Source organism: Thalia democratica, chromosome 6, assembly GCF_965202585.1.
Source record: "Thalia democratica chromosome 6, ktThaDemo2.hap1.1, whole genome shotgun sequence".
Lineage (NCBI taxonomy): Eukaryota > Metazoa > Chordata > Thaliacea > Salpida > Salpidae > Thalia > Thalia democratica.
Window position 1 is genome coordinate 26,347,159 of NC_139170.1, and position 25,686 is coordinate 26,372,844.

Genomic DNA, 25,686 nt, shown 5'->3' on the forward strand with positions numbered 1-25,686 from the left:
GTTGGTGGTAAAAAATAATAGGCTTTTTTTTTGTGCTGTTCTACCAATTTTTCATTTTTGAGGGGCAACAGATGCACCCTACCATACCCCTTGCAACAAAAACATGTCTACTGGGAAAAGCAAGTATGTTGCATTATGTGTAATTTTACCTGCTACTGTGAAGTTTTTCTTGTGCTTCTTTAGCAAAATAAGTGTATTTAGGAAAGTAGCAGATCTACCATAACACACATCAACAAAATGTTTGTAAACTATTGAAATGAAACCTTATAAAAATTGTTGTTTTCATAGCTAAGCTCATAAGAAATAAAGTTTTTTTTTAATTAAAAATCTTAGGTTTTTTACACAGTTTTAATTATTCCCAAATTTCAAATTACATAATTGTTACATTTAAGGGCATAGGGGGGTCCACATTGATTTTTACAAGTTGACCTTATTTTATAGAACAGTTATCTTATTGTTATCATGATGAGTTATCAGATATTTTTAATCGCTTGAAAAGATTCAGAGTGCTTTTTTAGATTTGACTATTCAAAGTCAGTGACCTCAATATGGAAGGCACAAACTAAAAACGCAAAAAAAATCATTTCACTAAAAGTCATCTCCTCCTTCATTTTTTAAACTATCTTCTTCAAGTTTTCACAGAAAGTTTATTACTAAATTTAAAAAAAATTGAATGCAGAATTTTTTTTATTTTTTGAAAAATGAAATTTTTATGAAAAAAAAATCACCTATTTTTTTTTTTTTTTATCTATTTTTTTTTATTTTTTTTATTTTTTAAATTCCAACATTCAACGTCTTTTAAACTATAAAAGGAACAAGTCCTAAAAGTTTGAGGTCTCTAGCTCAAAAAATGAAAGAGGAGATAGGTTTTTTGTGATTTTTTAAACTTCCTAGAAAATTTACCGCAAAAAATTTGTGCTCATATCGGAAACTTTTAATATAAATTACAATATTGCAAAAGTTAATTAAGATTTTTCAATTCTATAAAAACAAGGTTGCAGTTAGTACTTCAAGCTTTCATATAAAAAATCCAATGTTATTTTTATTATAAAAAAATGTTGGACCCCCCCTCTATGCCCTTAAATGAAAAAGTTATGAAAAATAAAAAAAAAGTGTTAATTAAATTTATTTAAATAGTAAAACAACTATAATATAAATATGTTTAAAAACCCAAATAAAAAGAATGTAAATAAAATTTATTTTGTTAGGGAGCTAAAAATTACTCCACAACCTTGTAATTTATACAAATTAGCCTTTTTGATAAAATAAATAGTGGTTTCTTTGAATTACACTTTTTTAGTCTGTGTTCAAAGTTTATACTCCAAAAGAAGACTATTTTAGTAAAATTTTTTTTTACATATTATTAGCTCAAACAAAAAATTAAAAAATACTGAAACAAAACAATTGTTACATTTTGTAGTAAGGGTTTTGATAGTTTTTATAATAATTAAATTATGTTTTTCAAGGTTTTTAAAACTAAAATGAAGTTATATTTATTTATCTATAGTAGCTGCAGAAGAATGGCAACTTGCATAGTGAACCAAAAAAGTAAAAGACATTATTATGAACTTTTGATGAGTAAAGACTTATTTCAGTTAAACAGAATATATCGGAATGGACTACCTCCCATTACCGAAGATAATTATAATTATTATAAAGTATGATAGTTTTTGTTTGTTATGACTATTTTAATTGATTTATTATAGTATTTTTACTGATGCGTAATTAAAAAAAAAGCGTTATTTTTAATAAAAAATATAGTAAGAAGATATTTATATTAAGACCGTAGGGGTCCTTCTTTTTTTTTAAGTTGATCTTTTTTTGTTAAGTTTAGTCTAAGCGATTACTCAGCATAACTAAATAAATTTTAAAGTTTTTTTTACTTTCTATTTTAAACAGCCCAGAATAACTCGGGATATTTTGAATTTTTGGTTAGTAGTAGTGTTATACCACTTGTTTTATTTCTACTATTAACTAGGAAAATAATAGTGTTTATATCATTCTGTTCATTATTAGTCATTAATAGTTTAATTATTATCTGTTTTGGTTTTAAGAAAACAAATAGATAGATCTCAACTACTGGAGGAGAAATAATGAATTTATTCTTTCAGGAATTTGTTTCACAAACTAAGTTTTGGTCAAAGACCTCTTCAGTGCTTAAATAAATCTTTTTCTATATGAATAAGATGTATTTAAGTACTGACAAGGTCTTTGACTAAAACTTAGTTTGTAAAATAAGTTCTTGAAAGAATAAATTAATAATTTAATTATAATAGACAAAACTTTATCCTATTTTTAATAATTCTGTTTTAGTTCCCTATTCCCTAACAATTTATTGATTATTTCATATGGTGGCTTCTTGTAACATGTTTATATACAAATCACTCATTTAAAAAGTTTGGAAGGCTTGTTATTAATTTAATAGCACATCATCAAAATAAAATAGCTAAATACTGACAAAAGTATTGTACAAATTTTACTCAAGTATGTAGACTTTAATATATCTAGCTAAAAATAGTTATATTATTTTAAGAGTCAAATGTAAAAATCAGTCTAAAAGTTAGTATTAGGTTAAGTTTTACTTAATTGATTAAAAGTTATTTTTAAGATAAATGTTTCATTACGACTAAACCCTACTTTTTAAACTCTGTCTAACTCAGGATATTTTTGTTTTCTTTTGAAAAACTCAGTACAGCTATAGGTACTAAAATAATGACAGAACATTTTTTTTTCTAGATTTTAAGATTTTGATTTAAAATATTTATTTTTATTGATTTAAAAAGTTTAAAGTATATTAAGATATATTTAAGATTTTTTAAATGAGATTAAAAAACTAAAAATGACTCAAACCAGTTTAATGTCACTCAATAAAGTTTTTTGTCTTCAAGATAGTTTATTTTTGACTCAAAGAGTGTCAACCCAGCTTCATATAACAGCCAATTTTAATCACTAAAAAAAAGTTAAACTCAATTATAGTCTCAAGACTATATTACTATTTTAGTTTTTCATGACAAAAGTTGATAGCTTATTAAACTGTTATTAAACTTGTTGTAACCATACCATACCTGCATTTTTAAACTTTTATTGGTATTAACAAGGTTGCCACACAATTTAGGAAACTCAGGTTATTTTGAAATTCTCAGGATACTTTGACTTTTTAAAACATAGGATGACTAGGAGCAGTTTTAGTTTTTATAAAAATCTCGGAATTTTTTAATCTAAGGGTAAATTATTTCAAGATTTAGAATGAGAATTAGTTCATCCGGTTTCAATATTTTGTTTTTTTATAGAAGCAATTTCAATCATGAAAATATTTTTATTGATTTTGAAATCCTTATTTAATTTTTTTAGCCTTGCTGCTAGTTCTTTACTAAACTTATAAATAACATTGGAGTTTTTGATTTAAATCTGAAATAAATGTTTATCATGATCTGAAAAAAAAACTAAAATATGATAATGATAACTAATATTAGCTGTGTTATGTGATGCTGGAAATGCTTGCCTTCTTTTTATCTTCTAAATATTCAAGTTGCATGGGCCATAAAGCCCTTTCTTAAAACTAGAACTTTATTAAAAAGTGTAGAAAAATGTTTTAAATCTGCACAAGGTTCCTACTACAAATACACTGGGTTTCTATGAATAATTGCAGTTTCTAAAAATGACACTTGATATAGGGGTAGGGAGTACTTAGGTGAAGTTTGCTGGACTTATAAGTCCATATAATTTGGATGTTTTTTTGCTTCATTAAAAAGAATCAAAAAATTTTTTTTTTGCAAAAAAAAAAGGTACGTTGCCCAAAAAACTAATTTCAACCCAAAAAACCACATATTTTTTTTGACTTTAACAGTAATAAAGTCACTTATATCTAGACTTATAATTTATATCTTAAATTAATGCTTATACTTATTGACATAGATTTAAAGACATAATAACTGCTTCTATGTATTATGACATCATAATCACCCTAAATATGCAAATTTTCTCTGTATAATTGCTTTTTTAAAATTTAAAAAGCATAGTTTGTTAGGGATTTTAATAAAAAGAAAAATTATTGTAGAACAAAATTTTTTGGATATACTTACTTACCTTTAAAAATTTAGGTGATGTGGTATGTATTTAATGGAATATTTGATGTCATAATTCATTTAGCTTCAAGTGTTTATAAAACCCTTAAATAATTTTTCAATCAGCATTACAACACATTAACAAAGTATTAAAAATTTATAATTTATTATAGGCAAAATAATGTTGTATGGCATTAAACATTAAGTTAATGATTGCAAAATAAAACCTTTTACAAAAAAATCAAAAGAAAATTGCAAAATAAAAGAAACATTGTACTGTATCATTTAGTATTAACACTACATTATTCCAAAATGACTGATATTTTAAAAATCTAAGTATGAAAAACTTTCACATGATTGATAAAATCTAATGGACTATTTGTTTGAAATAGTTGGTAAACATAATACTTATAAAGATTTTAAAAACTATTGTTTAACTTTCTGAAAAAAACATCTGTTCTACTAAAAAATTTATTTGGATATGATTTCTCAGTGATCAATCTTGTAAGTCCCATTATCATTTTTACATTCACAATTAGCAATATACCATGTGTCTTATGGTCCTTCACTAATTAATGTTGCATAATAATGTCCTACCAAAATATATTCATTTTTTTCCTTTTTGAATATTAGGAGTCTTTATTTGTGGGTATTACCATTTACTTTAAAAAGTTCTGGATTATATAAAACTTCAGATTTGTGTGATTCTCTAAAGTAAATTAATTCAATATGAACAATAAGTTCATTTTGATCAAATTGGGTAATCCAGAACTTTTCAAAGTAAATAGTAATACCCACAAAGAAAGACTCATAAATTTATGTGCTCTTGTTGCAGAAGATGATGAGTGCTCTCAGTCTCTGTGAACAATTACCAACAAACGCTGATGCAGCATTAATTGTAGGGGCTTCTTCCCCTAATATACAGAAAGAAAAATTAAGATATTTTGGGAGGGCATTATTATGCCACATTAGTTAGTGAAGGATCATCAGACACATGGTATAATGTTACTTGTGAAGGTAAAATTGATAATGGGGCTTACAAGATGGACCACCTCAGGAGAAATCGAGATAAAAATAATTTAAAGTAGAAACATCCACCTAAACTTGATTTGCTGAAATTGTATAAAGATTCTATTCTTGATTGTAAAATTGAATAGAAATGGAATGTTTCTAATAAAAGATATTTTTCACTGAGAAACCATATCCAAATAGATTTTTTAGTAAAACAGATGTCTTTTACTGAAAGTTAAATGGTAGTTTTTTTAAACCTTTTAAAGTATTACATTTACCAACTATTTCAACAAAATAGTCCATTAGATTTTATCAATCTAGGACAGTTTTTTTATACTTAAATTTTCAAAAATATCAGTCATTTTGGAACAGTTTTAAGTTTTAATACTAAATGATACAGTACAATGTTCCTTTTATTTTGCAATGTTCTTTATTTTTATATATAAGTCTTTATTTTACAATCATTTTTGAAAGCTCTGTACTAAAAGTTATAAAGCTGAGTGCCAGAGACTAATTGCCATTCATTTTTCTGTTTCACTAACATTCAAGTTTTTGTAATTTTTTTTTATCCTAGAAAAGACATTTAGATGGTATCATATTTATTAATGCTTTTAGGCTAAATCTCCTAATCTTTTAATTATATAAGATTACTTAATATTTTGAATAAAGGATTCCCTGTGCCAACTTTAGTTTAAGTTTTCAAAATTTCAACACATTAGATGAACTAAGATCAAGTCTGTAGAAGTATTAGCTAAATTAAATTTTGCAAAAAGATATTTTTAAAATTAAATTACTTCCTGATTTTAAATGTATTTAATTATCGTAAGCTTTTGTGTTTTTAGAAGATCTACGTTGCCCATAAGAATTGTCTGAAAAAAGTTAGTTAAAGACTATTGTTTATTGAACCACAAAAAAGTGCTCAAAATGTTTGGTTCTATGACCTGGTGCACAAAGAACCTTTAGACTATCGAGTAACTTCACTTGGATACCTTTTAAGGTCTTGTCCAGGACTAGATGAAAAGCTTAAAGGCCTTGATCAGTTTGTTTTAAGAGTTTACCTGATATCTTACGTTTATTTTATATCTTTCTTTTTAAACTTTTGTCTTTAATCATTTGCCCTGGGTAAAGCGAGTTACCAATTTTTTTTGGCAACATTTCTCCAGGTTTTTTAAAGTACACAGTTTTTAGTCTATTTTTAGTTTAAAGTTAAGATTAAGTTTAAAAACTGTGTTAAGTAGTAAAAAAACATTACTCATTAAATTATTATTTAAAGTACTCAATTTTTACTTTCTTTATTACCACTGTTGCCCCTTACCCTTGGTTGGTAATCTTTTTTAATTCCTCTAATTTTTTTTAATAATTCTTTTTTTTTTTTCATTTATAGTTTCTTTATTTTTACTATAACTGTTGCCCTTACCAGGGTAGCCAAAAAACCTAGAACTTGAGAATTAAGTCTAAAAAACCTAGAACTTTGAACATAATCACTAAAAAACCTGGTAAAACCTTGAATTTTAAACAATTTTTACATGTTAGGTAGTAAACTTTCGATTTAATACAAAAAATCTATCAAATAGATAAAAGTTTTGTCATAATCAAAATTATTTTTTATTGAAAAACACATATAAAGTATACAGTATATTTTCAATGGTTTTTTACTATTTAACACAGTTTTTTCCTTAATCTTAATTTTACACTAAAAATAGACTCAAAATTGTGTACTTAAAAAACCTGGGGGAAATTTTGAAAATCTGAAGAAATTTTTTCAAAAAATATTGGCAACTTGTCTTACCCTTGGCCGTTTTTTTTAGCTATTTTTACTATCACTGTTACCCATAGACGATATTTTCCACGCCTGTGCACTAGTGAACCTTTATGAATATTTAAACCTCCTTGCAAAATTGTATTCAAGTAAATTTGACCCGTATCCCTAAAACTTAAACTAGCAGTAGTGTAAACAGATTCAAACATTTTTTAAAAAAGTATAACAACAGAAAACTAATATCTGACTAAGGTATTCAAAATCAAACTGAAGTAGTAGAATGTGGAAGCCTTTGAAAATGTAAGAACTTCTCCTAAAACTTTCTGTAATGTACACCTGAATCAGGGCAGCTTAATAGTTTTTTTTATGTAAACATCAATAGCTTCAAACGAAATACGATGTTGAAGATCTAAAACTCAAATAAGGTTTTTAGCTGTTTTCGTTCTTATGACGTCATAAATGTGAAAAAGTTTGAAATCGATGTACAAACGAAAATTTTTAAGCTTTCTAGTTTTTCAAAACGTCCCCAACTATTAATAATCTGCTTACGTATACAAAAAAAAAGTGTTATTTTGTCATATTTTGTGCTATTACTTACGGTATTGCCTTTTTTTCAAAAATTGAGCTGTACCTACCTGATTTTTTCTTTAGTTCGTCTCAAACTTTGCTTAAAATGTTTTTATAATACTTCTGTAAAATAAAAATCTGAAGGCAGAAAATTCAAAATTTGTGTTTTTTAAGCTTTATTCTATGCGCAGTATATTAAATACATAAAGTTTTACAAAAACCATATTTAGAAATAAAAATATATTATAAATTTATAATATGCATCATAATCACAGGGTTTCCAAAAAACCTTAAATCCTAGAAAAACCTGGAATTTAAACAACTTTTGCATGTTAAGTAGTAAAATTCGATTTGACACAAAAAATCTTTTGTACAAATGAAAATTTGTTGTCATCACCGAATATATTTTTAATTAAAAAACACATTTAAAGTATTTTCATAGTATCTTTTCAATTTTGTTATACTACTTAATAAGCTTATTCCCTTAAACTTAATTTTAAATAGACCATAAAATGTGTAAGTTTAAAAACCTGTTAGAAACTCTGAAAACTCGAAGAAAACTTGCCAAAAACATTCGGTAAACCTGTAATTATCGTGAAATTTATAAATTTGCCTTTTACTTAAATTTTTATTGATAGCAAACGCCAATTTTAGTTTGAGTATCTGTTTTGTCTAAGTTTTATAAGGTAAGTTGTTGGAACTAAGGTTTGTAGTTCAGTTGTTTTGGCCGCCTTGAAATATCACTAAACAACTAGCAGATCATGTAAGGGAAGAATGTACAGCACATTTTTTGTTAATGTTGTAAAATTTATCCGGAATGGTAGGATTCTAATCACTTTTTACGTAGTAATAAAAATTTTCAATAACTCATACAAATTTTTGGTCATTAACGCTGGCTTTTTCCTTCAAAGAGTGACAACCTGTAAAAAATAATTGACCAAAGTTTTAAAAGCTTATAAAAATAAGCGGCTATTAAGTGGTATGGCAGGAGGATACTCTGATCTCAGAGATGATCCTTGAAACTGAATCGGCTCTTTGGACGTTTGGGTGAAAACGTCTGAGGGTTGCAATTTGTAGGGCTAAATTTTTGTCTATGAACAAGTTGTTAAGATAAATCAATATAAAATAAGCTGTAGAAAAAAAATCTGACAGACGAAATTTATTAAAAAAATTTAAATTGCGTTTTTATTTTACAGCACTGAACCCTTTTTTATTATTTTAGTGGGATATTATGCAGGGTTGCCACTTTACTTGGAAACCTAGAAAAACCGTGACAATTTAGGCTAAAATAACCTGGAATTTGAGAAATTTTGATCAAAAAACCTGGAGTTTTCATTTTCAGTTGTAAAATTTTGGTTTGACACAAAAAATCTATCATATAATTAAGACTTTTTGTCATCATCAAAATTTTTTTATTAAAAAACACATTTAAAGTAACTTTAAAGTATCTTTTCAATATTTTTATCTTATTTAACACAGTTTCTTAAATAGAGGTTAACTTAGACCCAAAAATGTGTACTTTTAAAACCTTTAAAATTTGGAAAACCTGGAGAAAAATTTGAAAAAACTAGTGGCAACCCTGGTATTATATTTATATTATAGTATAATTATTTGCTTAATTTACTAACAATATCAATTTTTTGGCAGAAAATCTCGCGCAAAGGATCACTCTTTTCATGTCCTAATGTAAAAGTTTGTTTACTTTTTTTCGTCTAATAAAATTCTACTTAGTTTTATAAGTGTAAATTTTTTATAAATTTCCTTTCCATGAATAATAAAGAATGTTTTTATTAAGTATCTTATATATCTTTAAAATAATTAAAGTATATTTTCACAAAATGTTGAGGTTTTTGTTTTTCTAATTTCTTCAGGGTAAAAATTCGTTTTATGGTAGTATATTTAAACAAATTTGTTTTTATAGACTGTTCCAGAAGGCTTGTACTCCAAAATCATTAAACAACAAAACAGAAGGAAATGATAGAATTCATTTTTAAATGATGTCTTTGTTTATAAAACTATATGAAGAGAACTAATTATTTGGATATATATTCTATTATAAACTTGATGTTATTTATCTAATTTACTCGTTTAAAGTAAAATACAATATTTAATTAATATAGTATCGTAGTATTTTTTGATGCCTTTAGAGCAGTAAAAAATTAGCCTACAAGTTTTCAATAATTAATGAAAAGTATAGTTTAATAAAACATAACTAAAGTATATAGCTGAACATTGGCAGCTTATAAATTCGTTTAGTTTATAATTAATTAGAAAGATAATTAATATTAAATAAAGTTCTTATTTCCAGTTTCTATAAATTTTGTTAAGAAAATAATATAACATAGTTAGTTATAATTCTTGAATAAAAACTTACTTAAATCCAATAATTAGTAATTTTTTTAAATTTGTTTTTTGAAATAAAATTGTCATATGAAAAGCTACCGCCTTTTAGATACTAGTAGTTATTGATTTATTCCCTGATCCTTTTACAATTATTATTATCCGGTTACAAATAAAAAAAAAAGTAATCGAAGCTATAGTTTAAAAAATTGTATTAATAAGCTTAGAAAACCTTTTTTCAACGAATAAATTTATAGTAAGCACTTCTCCTGATTATTAAAATTCAAGCTAATTATGCAAAAATATATGTTATTAAAAATCACAATTTGTTTCTACAACATGATTTCAAGCTATAAAATATGCCGCAGACCGTAAGTTTATCATTTCTTATTCTATATGAGTAGGTGTAAGAAAAGCACGGAGTGATATTTTGCCACGGAGTGACACTTTGGCAAGGTGTGAAATTTTTGAACCTAATAATTTTAAAGTGTTCATTTAAATAATGTTTGATTATCTTAAATAGTTAACTTCACAAACCAATAATTGTAAAAATTAGTTCTAATACTTTTAAAAATACCGTCTTAAAAAAAATAATAAATAAAGTTTTTACTATATGGTTAAAATGAAATAAAAAAGTTTTTAATCTTTATATATCTTACTTTTTTTTAAATTTACGCTTCGAGTTTAGCCTGATTAAAAATTAAAGTTATAATAATCCTAGAGCTTGTATTTATTTAGCTTTATTAGAATATTTTTTCGACGAAAACTTTTAAAGTAAAAGTATCAAAATATTTACATCAAAAAACAAAACAAGTTATTAAAGGTTTTATAAATACTTCAATTTTAGTTTTACGTAAAGTTTGTAAACGTTTAGTATTATTTTAATATTACTTTGAGAAAATGACTAAACATCCGTCTACTTTTTTAGGCCAGTGATAAAATTAATTTAGATAGAACGTAGCTTTGAATTTAAACTACACATAATTGAAAGTTATTATAAATACTTTAATATCGTTTGGATATGGTTTTAAACTATGAAAACTTATTCAGAAACAATTAAAAAAACTTCGCAAGATTTAAAATAAAATTTATGATAATTATTTTTAGTACTCCTTATGGTTATTAAATTTAGTTAGTTTATGCTGTTGTAAAAATTTATAATTCTAATTATCAAAAATGTTATTTATAAATTTTTTCTAAACTGTTTAAAACAAAACTGGTGCTGGAATTATTAAGTATTTGCAACTTAAAATTGATTTGAGTGTATCTATAATTTTGGTTAGTTTTAATATTAGACGTTAAAAGGTATCTGTGGTTTACAACTCTATAACCGAAAGGTTTTTTCGTACACCAGGTCCTTAGACTAAACTTTTTGAGCTCTTTTTTTTGTCGTTCAATAAACTATTTTGTAATTATTTTTAGAATTAATGAATAGACTTTTCTTTAAAAATTTTTGTTCATTGATGCTTTTTTATATCTACGTTTTTTAAAGCTTACAACAATTTTTTGAATGTAATTTACCTTTTGTTCGGCTAATAAAGTTTCACTTTTTTTATAATCAAAATATAGTACTAATCCTGTATCGAGTGCTTTTTTTTGTTTGTGAATTATGATTTGTGGTTTTGGTATTGTTCTTTGAACATTTTTACCGTTTATTGAATAGAAACGTGGTAATGTATGAAAGTATAGCATCAATAACAAAGATTTAAAAGCAGCATTTAATTATATAATAGGCACGTATCTACTATTCTTTATGTAATCATTATTGTTGAAAATACGCAATCACTATTATAAAACTTTTGAACTAAAATCAAATATTCTAAAATTAAAAAACAAACCAATTTGAATCCTTAAACACATACAATGTTAATCATTTTTTATTTGTTATATTTTTGTTCATTTCGTATTAATTTATTCACATGTATATACTTTTTTTAATATTCTCGTTTTATCACCTCTTAATATTTTACATAACGATTTAAACTTGAACAACTAAAAAAATACTAATAAAAATATTTCATAACTAAAAAAAATTATAAATTTGTACAAAAGTACAACATCTTTAAAAAATAAGCTGGCTAGTTAATTTAATTATATGTTTTAATGAACTTCATAATACTAGTAAACTTTGTAAAAACTTTTTTCTTGCAATAAAATTTTTATGGTTTCTAAAAAACATTTGGTTGTTCAAAACCAAGTCTGAAACTATCATTAAAACAGTATATTATTTAGCTATAATGTAACTTCTATAGCATTGAAAACAAAACTTAACACTAATGAATAATTATAAACACTATATACATTTAAACATTGTAGGGTCTTTCAAAAATTAAGCAAGTAGCAATTTTGATATATGCATTTTTTTTGTCGTCAGTGGAATGTACTAAATTTAAGACCAAAACAACTTAATTTTTAAAAAGATGATTGTTGTATAAAAAAGGAAAACTAAAGTATATATAGTTTGTTTATGGTACTTTACCTTTAAAATAAGTTTAAGTTTATATGAAAGATTAAATTTAAGTTTCACTTCAATTTTTATACAGTATAAATTTTCTGTTTGCAATATTTTTAATTTTTATCTTTTTTATATCTTATAGATTAACAAAATTAGTTTTAAATATTTTTGAGTAGAGTTACTAAGATTTTAATTAAGCATAAACTACAAAGTTAAAAAACATTATTGTAATATCTTATAGATATTAGATTTATAAGCAAACTGTCGTAACATAAGTTAGACCTAAACAACAGTTTACTTAGGCTTGGGTATATTTTTTTTACTAGAAACGGTGACCATCAGATTATTTAATGAAGCAAACATGAAAGATAATTTTGATCTAACTGTTAAAACATACATTACTTTTTTTTCTACAGCTTTTCATGTGTTTTTCATATACTAAAAAACTATATGAAGTACATAGCTCTATATACAGAGCTTAAATATTAAGTATAGTTTATTTAACAATTGTCAATTCAAGCTAACGCAGTTTCACGGAAAAGGTTCATCAGAGCTTTTTCAAACTGTTTTATATTTGTGACAATTTACTGTAAATATCAGTATACAGGTTTTTTTATCTGATAAATATATGATAAATAACGCAGCTTCATTATTCTTCCTTTCTAGGAACGCAAGCAAACTCATTTACCAAGTCAAGAAAACAAATACTAGTGTTGGATTTTTAGTGTTACTATCAATGCAGTATAAATGTTTAATCAATTAGAGATCATAACAAGGTTGAGCGTTACTTAAGTAAGCATAAACTTAAAAACAACTAGATAGCAAAAACATACTCAAAAATTATTAAGTTCAAAAATTTCAGCCAAAAAATACAGCACTGTTTTAATTTAGCTTTCAGGTACTCTTGGGTCAGTACAATTTTATATTTTTCGTTAAAAACTCTGATGTAATATCTAAAAATTATAAAAAGTTACTTTATTAATCTACTATTTATAAAAGAAATAGTAGTAAACTTTCTCTAAACGATATTAACAAAAATGCTTACAAATCGAACATACTAATATTTGATCTAACTAAATAAAATTCAATTTTGAACATATATAGTTATACTAAAGATAAAAATAACAAATTATACAGTAACCTTTCTTTATTACACTATCACATGTATCTGTGTGTTAACGGATTAACACACTTAAACGAAGCTATGAAATTAAGCAAGTACTAATTACGTTAACACACAGAAACATGTAATAAAGAAAGGATACTATATAAATTGTTGTTAATATAATTCCAGTAAACGTGTTTTGCTAAGATCTTTTATTAACAAACGCTTAAATTTATATTTTTGAATACTTATTTTAATGATATTGATTTACTATTTTATCTAAAACATAGCTGACTACTAAAGTTAGCGCTGCAACCGTTTTTCTACAAAACTATCATTTTATCCGAATGGATAGACTGAGTAATAGTTGAGGTGTTACTTTCCATTAAAAAAGTTCATTACTAGTTAAACACTTACAAAAAAATTATTCTATTTGCAATGCTAAACTTTATTGAAGCCACTGCTTTTTAACGCCTTCTCGTATGGTTCCTTGTATTTATTAAACATAGTTTGTTTTTATTACAATGCAGATAATCTATTTTGTATCATATTAGGCAGTTCTCTTTTGACGCCTTGTAGATGGTTAGAGTGTATATTGATGTATTTTTCTTTTGCGTTGGATTTTCTGTGGGGATGATATATATCATTCTGTAGATCAAGTGATACATCCAGGAAGTCTATCTTACTGCTGACTATTTCGATGTTAATTTTTAAATTTTGTTCAGATAAAACTGCTCTAATATGTTTTTCTTGTCTTTTCTATGATTCTTGTTGATTGCTTTTTAAATATCAAAAGTCCATGTTTGCGATACAATCCGAAGTTTTCTTTAGATAAAAAATGGTTTAGATTATTCAATAGGAATAAACCGACTGACTCGCAAACTTCAGCGCCATGGTAACTTCTCATCGGAACGTCAAACAGGTCTTCCTTTGCACTTTTTTTGATCCAAACTTCGTAACGAAGCGGCAGGAATGTATGAGCGAAATTAGTTGTTTACTTTCATTTGGTTGAAAAGTTCTTGCCTAACCTTTTCAAAATGAAATGTTAACTTTAGTTGTTTCATTAAGTTGATTGCCTACAGATTTTGCTAATTAAAGTAGTTTAAGATCTTCAACTGTCAGATCTTTTATAGATTACGAATTGAAAAGTTGATACTGTTTTACTGCAATTTAAAAGAGTTTAAAGTTTTTTGAGATATAAAGTTGTTAGAAAAAAGTGCTAAAATTGTTGGACGTTTTTCTCTTGTAGATATTTTATAGGACAAAACGTTAAACACTATCCAAATAGTGTACGACCCGACAACTAAAATATTTTTAGAACACTAGGTCTTTAGACTTCTTTTTTTTTTGTTTTTTTTTCACTATCACCGTTAACCCTTACTCTTGGTCGGTAGCTTTTTTTTTCTTTTTTATTAATATATTTTTGTTTGTTCAGTTTTCTTGTTTTTATTTAAAGATAATTCTAATTAGTTTTTTTTTACTACCACTGTTACCCTTTAACCATTACCCTCGGTCAGTAACTTTTTTTTTCTTGTTTTTTTATTAATTTATCTTTTAGTTTTTTTTTACTCTCGTGCAAAATTGATCCTTGGTGCAAGATTGTCTTCGTCTAATTTGGTTACCTCGTGCTATTTTGTTTCATCGTGCAAATTTTTCATCATGCAAAAGTATCTTCGTGCAATTTTGTCTTCGTGCAACTTAGTCCCTTTGAGCATTTTTGTCTTCGTGCAATTTTGACCCGTTCCCGTATGTAGTATATTTAGAGGAACATACAATAATTATCAAAAAAACTCGCAGGTTCTATTCTTCGCGGGCCATAATGTCTTTTAAATTTTGACGTCACAGAAAAAAAAAAGTATGTAATAAAAAATTTGTAATACGACAAGCATAACATAAGCAGCACATGAGTAATAAGAGCATGTTTGAATAATTTTTATTATAAAATACTTTAACTTGCTCCTCCTACATTATTTGTTTTTTAGCTAAGTGGCAGTTTGTCGACCGTTTGAATATAACTAAAGACCGAAAGTATTGTTTTTGGAAAAGTATTATTTAACCCTAATCAATAAAATAAGTTTTAAAGTAAACTAATAAAGTAGTTTTTCATAGTGTTTTAATTTGTATAATAAAGTATAATACTAGCTAGTACTGCATGCTACTATCAAAGCAATGATATAATCATTAAATTTTTGTCGTTGTTTTGTCCTGGATAAAACATTAAAAGGTACTTTTGGTATTCGACTCGATAACCGAAAGGTTTCATCGTGCAGCAGATTCTAGGACCGCTTTTTTTGTCATTCAATAAACTATATATATACATATATATTTATAGAACTAAAATACACAAAATAAACTTTTGCTTGGGACAGCTGTTTATGCGTTTAATACGCGTCTTCAGCCAAGTTAAATTCAATGAAAAGCAAACTTGTAAGTACATACAGCAATAAAATTATACAAAGTTAGTTATTACGTAATGATAGAATAGTTAGTTTATTTTAGACAAAATTATTAACACAGTTTTCAGATAAATTGTTTTCGATAATTTATGCAGCCAGTTTGTAATTCGTTTCTTTTGTTTATAGATTCAGATTTTTTAACTATTAAAATTTCGATTTTTTTCGCATTGCACAATTTACATCCGTTTTTCAAGCTTTTTTTATTTTTCGTTCTTGTTGATATTTCCTCATAAATTTTAAAGTTAACTTTGTTATTTTTTAGTTTCCAAATGTACTGCGATAAAGCCTCTCAACTTTAGAGCCAAAAGAGTTGGGCAATACAGCTAGACCATCGTCTCTGATAAGTGCATAAGCTGCACTAGCCAATGAGTGCATAAGCACGAAACTCAAGTCCTTTAAGCTTTACATCTTGAAATAAACCTTTTTATTAATAAAGCCATTAAGGTAGACTCAGTGTGAAAAATTTGATTTATCAAGTTAAATAACTTAATTCTATATATATATATATATATATACCACAGATGTTCTTGTGCTAAAACTTTATTTCAACTAACGGTGTTTCACTGCTCTCAAATAAATTTAAGAACAGATCTACGGAGTCTATAAAATGTTAACACACATTAGAAAAAAAGCAGAAAAAAGCATGTATAATTATGTATAGTATTTATCTAGGTAGTGACTATAAATGGACTTTATGGTTTAAAAACAAAGTTTGGAATAAAAGCATAAAATTATAAAATTGTCTACAAAAAAAACAAATTTAATAAAAGTAGGCACTAACCTCAAAAAGCTCTAAGAATAGGCAAGTTTTAAAAATGAAAATTAAATTGAGTTGTGCAGAAATGTTACGTCATAATAATTTTAACAAATTGTTCAATAATTTATACAGCTTAAAAACATGAAGTATTAAACTTGCAAGTAGATGTGAGTTTTGTGAAATAAATTATTTTTAATTTTAAATTTAATTTTAATTTTCATTATTAAATTTGTTTTTTTTGTAGACAATTTTATAATTTTATGCTTTTATTCCAAACTTTGTTTTTAAACCATAAAGTCCATTTATAGTCACTACCTAGATAAATACTATACATAATTATACATGCTTTTTTCTGCTTTTTTTCTAATTTGTGTTAACATTTTATAGACTCCGTAGATCTGTTCTTAAATTTATTTGAGAGCAGTGAAACGCCGTTAGTTGAAATAAAGTTTTAGCACAAGAACATCTGTGATATACATTCCGATAAGCTTAGCTTATCAGGATCTCCAGGATTTAACGCCTTATAACGTTACATCTTATATATATATATATAAAACTAAAATACACAAAATAAACTTTTTCTTGGAACAGCTGTTTCTGCGTTTAATACGCGTCTTCAGCCAAGTTTTATTCAATGAAAAGCAAACTTGTAAGTACATACAGCAATAAAATTATACAAAATTAGGTATTACGTAATATTAGATAGTTGATTTTACACAAAATTATTAACACAGTTTTTAGATAAATTCTTTACGATAGTTTACGTAGCCAGTTTGTAATTCGTTTCTTTTGTTTAGAGATTCTGATTTATTACCTTTTAAAATTTCGATTTTTCCGCATTACACAATTTACATCCGTTTTTTAAACTATATATATTTTTCGTTCTTGTTAATATTTCCCACATTAGCTTCGTTATTTTTTTTGTACTGCGATAAAGTTGTCGTGTTTTTATGTTTTTCGTGTTTGAAGCTGTACTTGTGCTTTGTGTAGCGATTCTTGAACGATAGTCCAGTCGAGCCAACATAAAACTTGGTCTGATTTTAAGTTATGACTGTCGCTTTATATATAATATTTTCCATTAAGCAACTTCCATTTACCGGGCATTCTTGTTTTTTGCAGTCACACATTCGCCCCTTTTTGTCCTGCCTGTCTAACATCTTTTGATTTTGTGTGCCATTATAAGTTGTTTCATGTTTGGCATGCAGGAGTAGGACACTTTTAGTGTCTTCCTGTTAAAAAATTTACAATATGGATGGTTTTCAGTAAAGTTATTGTCTACAATCTCTAGGAAGCGCTACCCAACCCGTGTTGCCACACCTTTGCAGAATGGAGCGTTGAAATATAAAATATTTCTTCTCCTTTTTTTCTTGATCTTACCCTTCTCGCTTTTGTGGCTATAGGCTAACTCGTGATCGTACCCACTTTTTCTTATAGCTTCCTGGTATTGTTGGGTTGTTTCCTTAAAAATGCTTTGACTGCTAGAAATCTTCTGGAGGCGGTTATTCACTGCCACTGGTATGTGTTTTAAAACATGCTCTGGATAGTTTTACTTGCTATTCACATAAACGGTATGCGCATTATATATATATATATATATATATATATATATATATAAGTAATTTAATACAATGGAAAAACACTTACGAGGTATTGAACTGGTTCAATAGCTTAAGCAATAAACCAACTTCAAGGTTTATCAAATTTGATATAGTGAGCTTTTATCCTGCCATCTCAGCAACAATTTTGGAAAACTCCTTCAATTTTGCTGCAGGCCTAACTAAAATCACGGAAAATGAAAAAGAGCTAATCAGACATTGCTGTAAATCAATACTGTTTCACGAGGGTGAACCATGGTCAAAAAAGCATAATAAGAACAGCTTTGATGTACCAATGGGAAGCTTTCATGGCGCAGAAATTTGCGAACTGGTTGGCCTATACATTTTAGATAAATTGAAGAAGGAAAAGATCTTTAGAGATGGTAATTTTGGTATATACCGTGACGATGGTTTAGCAGTGGTGGACATCCTACCGGGACCAGATATGGAGAGAAAAGTCAAACATCTAAGAAAAGTCTTTAAAAACATTGGTTTTGATGTCACCATCGAAGCCAATCTGTTTGTAACAGACTTCTTAGATGTAACATTAGATCTTCAAAATGAAAGCCATAAGCCGTACAGAAAACCAAATGCGCATACGGTTTATGTGAACAGCAAGTCAAACCATCCAGAGCATGTGTTAAAACACATACCGGTTGCAGTGAACAACCGCCTCCAGAAGATTTCTAGCAGTCAAAGCATTTTTAAGGAAACAACCCAACAATACCAGGAAGCTATAAGAGAAAGTGGATACGATCACGAGTTAGCCTACAGCCACAAAAACGAGAAGGGTAACAACAAGAAAAGAAGGAGAAGAAATATTTTATATTTCAACGCTCCATTCTGCAAAAGTGTGGCAACACGGGTTGGGAAGCGCTTCCTAGAGATTGTGGACAAGAACTTTACTGAAAACCATCCATATTGTAAAGTTTTTAACAGGAAGACACTAAAAGTGTCCTACTCCTGCATGCCAAACATGAAACAACTTATAATGGCACACAATCAAAAGATGTTAGACACGCAGTACAAAGAGAGGCGAATGTGTGACTGCAAAAAACAAGAATGCCCGGTAAATGGAAGTTGCCTGATGGAAAATGTTATATATAAAGCGACAGTCATAACTGATAACCAGACCAAGTTTTATGTAGGCTCGACGGGACTATCGTTCAAGAATCGCTACACAAAACACAAGTACAGCTTCAAACACGAAAAACATAAGAATACGACAACTTTATCGCAGTACATTTGGAAATTAAAAAATGACGAAGTTAATTTTAAAATTCAGTGGGAAATATTAACAAGAACGAAAAATAAATACAGTTTAAAAAACGGATGTAAATTGTGCAATGCGGAAAAAATCGAAATTTTAAAAGTTAAGAAATCTGAATCTTTAAACAAAAGAAACGAATTACAAACTGGATGCATACATTATAGAAAGCAATTTATCTAAAAACTCTGTTAATAATTTTGTCTAAAATCAACTATCTATTATTACGTAATACCTAATTTTGTATAATTTTATTGCTGTACTTACAAGTTTGCTTTTCATTGAATAAAACTTGGCTGAGGACGCGTATTAAACGCAGAAACAGCTGTACCAAGCAAAAGTTTATTTTGTGTATGTTATTTCTATATATATATATATATATATATATATATATATAAATAAGGTTAATGTTTAAACTTAAACACTTTCAACTGAGCCCACTTGAAGGGCTTTTAAATAATTTATTGAAATGGCGATTTTAAAAATTCTGGAACATATGTTTCATAAAGCTTTACTTTTTCATAAAGCTTTAATTTTTCATAAAGCTTTAATCATCAGCCAGTTAAATTCAAAATGACAAGCACTGTACTAAACAAAGATACAAAAGTTATGCAAAAAAACAAAAAACAGTATGACGTATACTTCAGCTAATTTTAATTTTATAATATTTTTCCCAACAGCCTAAAAAATTTTTCTAATAGCTTAAAACATTTTTCCAAAATAACCTTTTTAAACTTTCCTAAAAAGCATAGAATAACATTTACAGCGTATTTCAAATTCAACTAATCGTACAATAAACTGTACCATTACTACGTCATAATTACTATAAAAAATTCTAAAATCGAAATTTCTGTTCACTATTATAATAAATTACAACTCACTGAAGATCACATGAAATTTTACATTTCAATGTGTGAAACAGCTGTTTGAATTATAGTTTTTATATAATTAAATAAATAAATATATATACATATATATATATTAAAGATTTTATAAAAAGTTCTTTTCGATAGTGCTCGACAAATTGAATGGAGCTAAATATTTTTTAATTATATAAAACAACAGTTTAAGACGACCGTTTTTTATATGAGATATATAACCTCATTTACTCATTAGTAATTAATCATATTTTCATATACTATGTATGCAAGATATTTAATCAATATTAAAAAAATTGTTTTTTAAAATGGCTGACTTGCATTAAACACATAAAGTAACTTACGTATTACTGAACTGGATGTGATTCATCAAAAATCGAAATTGTATGCTTAATTATAGTAATTATCTGAATATTAATCTGCAAGTTCCCTCTGTAACAGTAGGACGTTTTAGTTTAACATCAACAGATAGATTACTTATATTTTGATTTTATACTTTACAGAAAATTTTAGTTATAAATTATTTAATCATATAATTAGCAAGTAATACTTTAATATCAAGTATTTTTACTATTGTATTTTCCGTATTTTTTTCAAATACAAAACAGTTATTGTCAACTCAAGCCAAGCATAATATAAGTAAAAATCTTTTTTTTTTAATATATTTAAAAAGACAGCAACTTATAAAAAGAAATACACTATTAAAATTCAAACTTTTTTTTCATAGTTTTTTAATTAGTTGCAAAAACATCTTTTAGTTTCAAAACTTTATTGACAACTCTTAAAGCATTTTGAATTTATATGTGTATTAAAAATTTGTAGATTTTTAAAACAATCACTCGATTATTTTATCTACTTGATGCCGTAAAAAAATGACTAACGAGCATTGACAGTGTCCTGGACAGATTTGTTTATCATAACCGATATATGAACCTTGTCTCTATAAAAAATATAGAGTATTTATTTATTAGTAGAGACACCGATAACGTGGGTCCACGACAATTCGAATTCTATTAGTTCTGAGTCATTTTCAAATACTTTTTTTTTTATGAATATTCGAAACATACAACAATTTACCATTCTATTCTTGAAAATTAGACCTAAATGAGCTTTTTTAACAGTACTTTTTCCCCGATATGGGTATAATAAGTTTTAAAACTCATTATTATGTAACATTTAGAATTTGCTCGTTTTACAAATATTGCTTCAACTTTTTTGTTATCATAATCTTAAAGTTTATATTTACGTGAGATTTTCTTTTAAGTAATTCTTTTTAACTAAATTTGAATTTTCACCCTTTAAGTTTTTTATTAATAGTTTAAATTGTAAAATAATTGTCGTAATTTTTATAGTCATGTTAACGCAACTTACGCATCTTGAGCCCAACCTTTCAGTAGTTGAGTCGTGCATCACTTTGATTCATTTTAACGTCTTATCCAGGACAAGACAATAACCACAATTATTTTAAACAACTGCTACCTGCGGAAGATACTTTTGGAAATTGGTGATGCCAGCGAACAACTTTTTCAAAAAAAGGCAGCAACTTGTATAAGTCTGTCGACCCCTGCTTTAGTCATTTTCAAAAGTTTTTTTAAGTTAAATATCCTTTGGATATCAGAAAAGGGTTAAATTTTATAGTCAGCAAATAAAATTTAGCAAAAAATAATATCTAATGGACATCGTAATTTGTAAAACTTTTACTTGAATAAATAAAATGATCCTTAAAAAGAAAAATGTTCATAAAGTGATCATTTAAAAAGTTTTAATGTACACCAAAAAATATCAAAAACAGTATATTTCAAAATGTTTCTTAAAAAATATCTTTTTTGTGTCTTGTCAAATTTTTGTCAAGCTTAAAAGGAGTTAGCGAGCTAGATCTGGCCCGAGGACCGAACGTTGCTCAACCCTAGTTTAAATCGACCGGAAACGTTCCAAAATGCACTTTGTCTTTACTTTAAGACTTTTCAGGCCACATTTTACTATCCTGATAGGCTAGAAACATATTAAAAAAAATTTTTTGAGAAGATCTTGTTGCATGGTTATTTACTTTATCTACATGTTCGAATAAAACTTGAAATTAATCGGTAAAATGTATTTTTTGAAATTTATACAAAAGGGTTGCCACTCATTTTTCAGAAATTTCTTTCAGATTTTGAAAGTACAAATTTTCGTTTCTTTTTTTTTTGTAAAAAATTAAATCAGTTAGTAACTGTATTTTTTAGTATAAATTTATTTAAAAATACTGTAATGTTATTTAAATGTGTTAAAATACTATTTAAAAAAATGATTTTTTTTTTGTTTAGAAATTGTCCCTTACCTAGTCTAATTTAACAAGTATAAATTAATAAAAGTTCCCAGTATTTTCGAAAACTACTAATTTTAAAAATATTTTTGGCTATTTTTTTAAATTCAAGGTCGTTCCGGAGTTTCAGCTTAAACAGCCACCCTGTTACATGAAGATACCTATCTATTTTTTTAACGTCTAATGAACATTTTATTACTTAAAGTTTCCTTATGTAGTTTTTACTAATGAACTTATTTATACATCTAATAATAAAAATATTGACTTAACTAATTCTAGCTATTATTTTTTGTTTAATCACAAAAAATCATAGTTTGTTAAGAGTTGGTTTGAAAGAATTAATTTTATAAAAATTTTGTAGAGTTTAAGTTAAACAATTAATGATTGTTTTCAAATTGGACTTTTACTTAACAAAAGTAATTCATTTTTACCTTTAATTTTTTAGTTAGTTGGTATCAAACCATAACAATTATGTACCAAAAGTGAATACTACAAAACTGAGACAACCTTTTGACGAATAATTAAAAAACCGAACTACAGCTAAATTTATGTTTAAGAGGATCTATGAAACTTTGAAAAAAAAACTTCTTTTGTTAGCTGTAAGAAATATTAGTCGAAGGTTTATAAATAAATATAAATAAGGAAGAAAACTTATTGAAGGTTGCATAAAATCTTTAAGAATGAAGCATAATTACAAGATTAATTTAACTGTTCCGAAGAAACAGAACAAAAGATTATAGCAGGGTTTTTTAATGTGGTCATACGTCTTCCTTAGGGGCCATTTAAGAAATTTAGAGGGCTATAAGGTGCAAAAGGGCCACTATTTAAAATTTACACCAGACATTCTAGATTTAATAATGAAGAGCAAAAAAAGTCATAGGTGTATTTAAGGGTAGTTTCAAAACTTATACTAGATATTCTGGAGTTAATGGTGGTAAACTAAAAAAGGTCGTAAGCGTATTTTAGATATCATGATGATTGAATTGGTATGATCAAAACCTTTTGTTAACTTAAGGTTGTCTCACGGCATACGAAAGTCCAGGCTTAGGCTCTGAGACTTTCGCCGATGTTTTTGTTGAAACAAATTTAAGGGTAGTTTTTTGAGAAATGTTATTGGAGGAGGCCAAAGCTTTTTAATTACATTTAAGGGGCTCATAAAAAAATTTTTGGTAAAACCTGCTCTAGAGTCTAGGTGTTCTAGAGATTATAAATCGATAACTGTTTCTTGTTTAAATGGTCTCTAAAGTGAAAATTGTAAATTTTTCGATCATCTTTTAAAAAATATCTTTGATGATTTCTCTCCTTATGTGTGTATACGTTGAGAAGATTTTATTGTTTTTTAAAGGACTTCAAAATAGCTCTCATTTATAACTTTAAAAAAATTGTACAAATATAATACGTTTATTAACACTAGCCCTAGCGACTAGTCCTAAAGTAACTAAATTTTAAAACTAAACAAATTCTAAGCAAAATTATATATAATTTATTTCAATTAAATATAAAATTTAATTAACAACGATACAAAACATAGTTGCCATAGTAACTACAAATTACTAAACAAAATTTTTATACTATGGCTTTTTGAAAAATCCGAAAGTAGTTAAATTTAAATAATAAAAATAAAAGTACAATAAAATTTAACTAAAGTATCAGATTTTTAAAGTTCAAATGAATTTCATGCACTCAAAGCTAGGAACTTTAGTATTTAAACCATTAAATAAAAGTTTTTCAAAGAAACTTAATGTTAAAAGAAAACGAAATATACTTATATATGAACTAAAATCAATTTAAAACTAAATTAGCAGACGACTTATATAATTAATACTTTAAATAAGTTCCTTTCGTATAAATAATTTTGACTTTTATTGCTTCTGTCAAATATTATATTAAAGCCGTAATTTTTTTAACAAATTTGAAAAGTGTAAATTTTAAAACCATTTTATAAAATTAGCATTTATACTGCTTTTCAAGTGTCTTAAAAAATTAAATATGAATCTAAATTAAGTTTTGAACAAGTGTAAACATATGTTCATTCTAAACACTAAATGATATGAATAACCACAAAAAAAATATAAAAGTTAACTGAATCTAAAAGTTATTCTTTAAAATAGTTTTATGCATTAGTTTTTGTATTTAAACAAACTTGAAAAAAACTAAAAGTAATGATGAAAATTTTAAAAAACCTTTTTTATTCTTTTTTTCTTCCAATAACAACGTCGAAAGTTGTTTTTTCATTCCTAAGATACCTGAAAAATTACTTTAAAGTTGAGTTGTAACAAAAAATTAGAATTACTGAAATCAAATTCTGACCAAAAATTCTTCATAATTACAGTAAATATATGCATATACTACGGAGTTTTGTAAGAAATCTAAATGTTTGCTTTAATATTGCTATAAGCTTTTAGAAGTGTACTTTTAATATGCAATTTTTTAAAGTTTATAACAATTATTAACTGTAAAGACTTAGTATGTTTTCAACAAACAAATCATTTTAAACAGTCAATTAAAACTGATTTTTATGTTTTTTTTTAAGTTTTAATGAAAACTAGTTTCATTTGAAAATTATATATGCTTTATAAAGTTCTACTCTTAAGCTTTGAGTCACATATAAAAGAATAAATTGTCATAAAATTAATTTTATAATTGCATGTAAATAGCTAACAATGTACTATTTATATTTTTGACTTCAGTTATTAACTTTTAAAAACTAATTAAGTATATACAGATAATACCATTAAATGATAAATCTATTTCTAAACAAACTTCATATTTACAAGTTCTTGTTTTCTTTTTAAACTATATACAGGTTAAATAGTTGATATAAAATTTTGGTCAGTTTATTATAGCTTCAATAAAATAAAAAATAATATAGAATAAAAAAAAAAACTTTTTAACAGCTTTGACAATTTCTTCTTTTGTGATTCCTAAGGCCTGATTTAAAAATTTCTGCCTCTCTTTAGTGGATTTTCCATGTAAAAAATGTAGTAGTTCAAGCTCAGTCGAATTTATCTAAAAAAAAAACTTTCTATTTATAGTCAGTGTTCTTTATTAACATTAAATTATTTAGTGATAATTACAAAATTATAGTCCTTTTTAAACTTTGAATTTGTTATCAAAATGGTTTACTTAG

At 26.2% G+C, this 25,686-nt stretch overlaps 1 long non-coding RNA gene across 1 annotated transcript; it reads left to right on the forward strand.

Annotated features, from left to right (window-relative positions):
• The first annotated feature begins 1,471 nt into the window (after window positions 1-1,471).
• Window positions 1,472-9,553, forward strand: LOC145839446 (uncharacterized). The gene is made up of 3 exons (XR_014370065.1): window positions 1,472-1,658; window positions 9,049-9,093; window positions 9,323-9,553. It is a non-coding gene; the product is annotated as an uncharacterized LOC145839446 (long non-coding RNA).
• The last annotated feature ends 16,133 nt before the right edge of the window (window positions 9,554-25,686 follow it).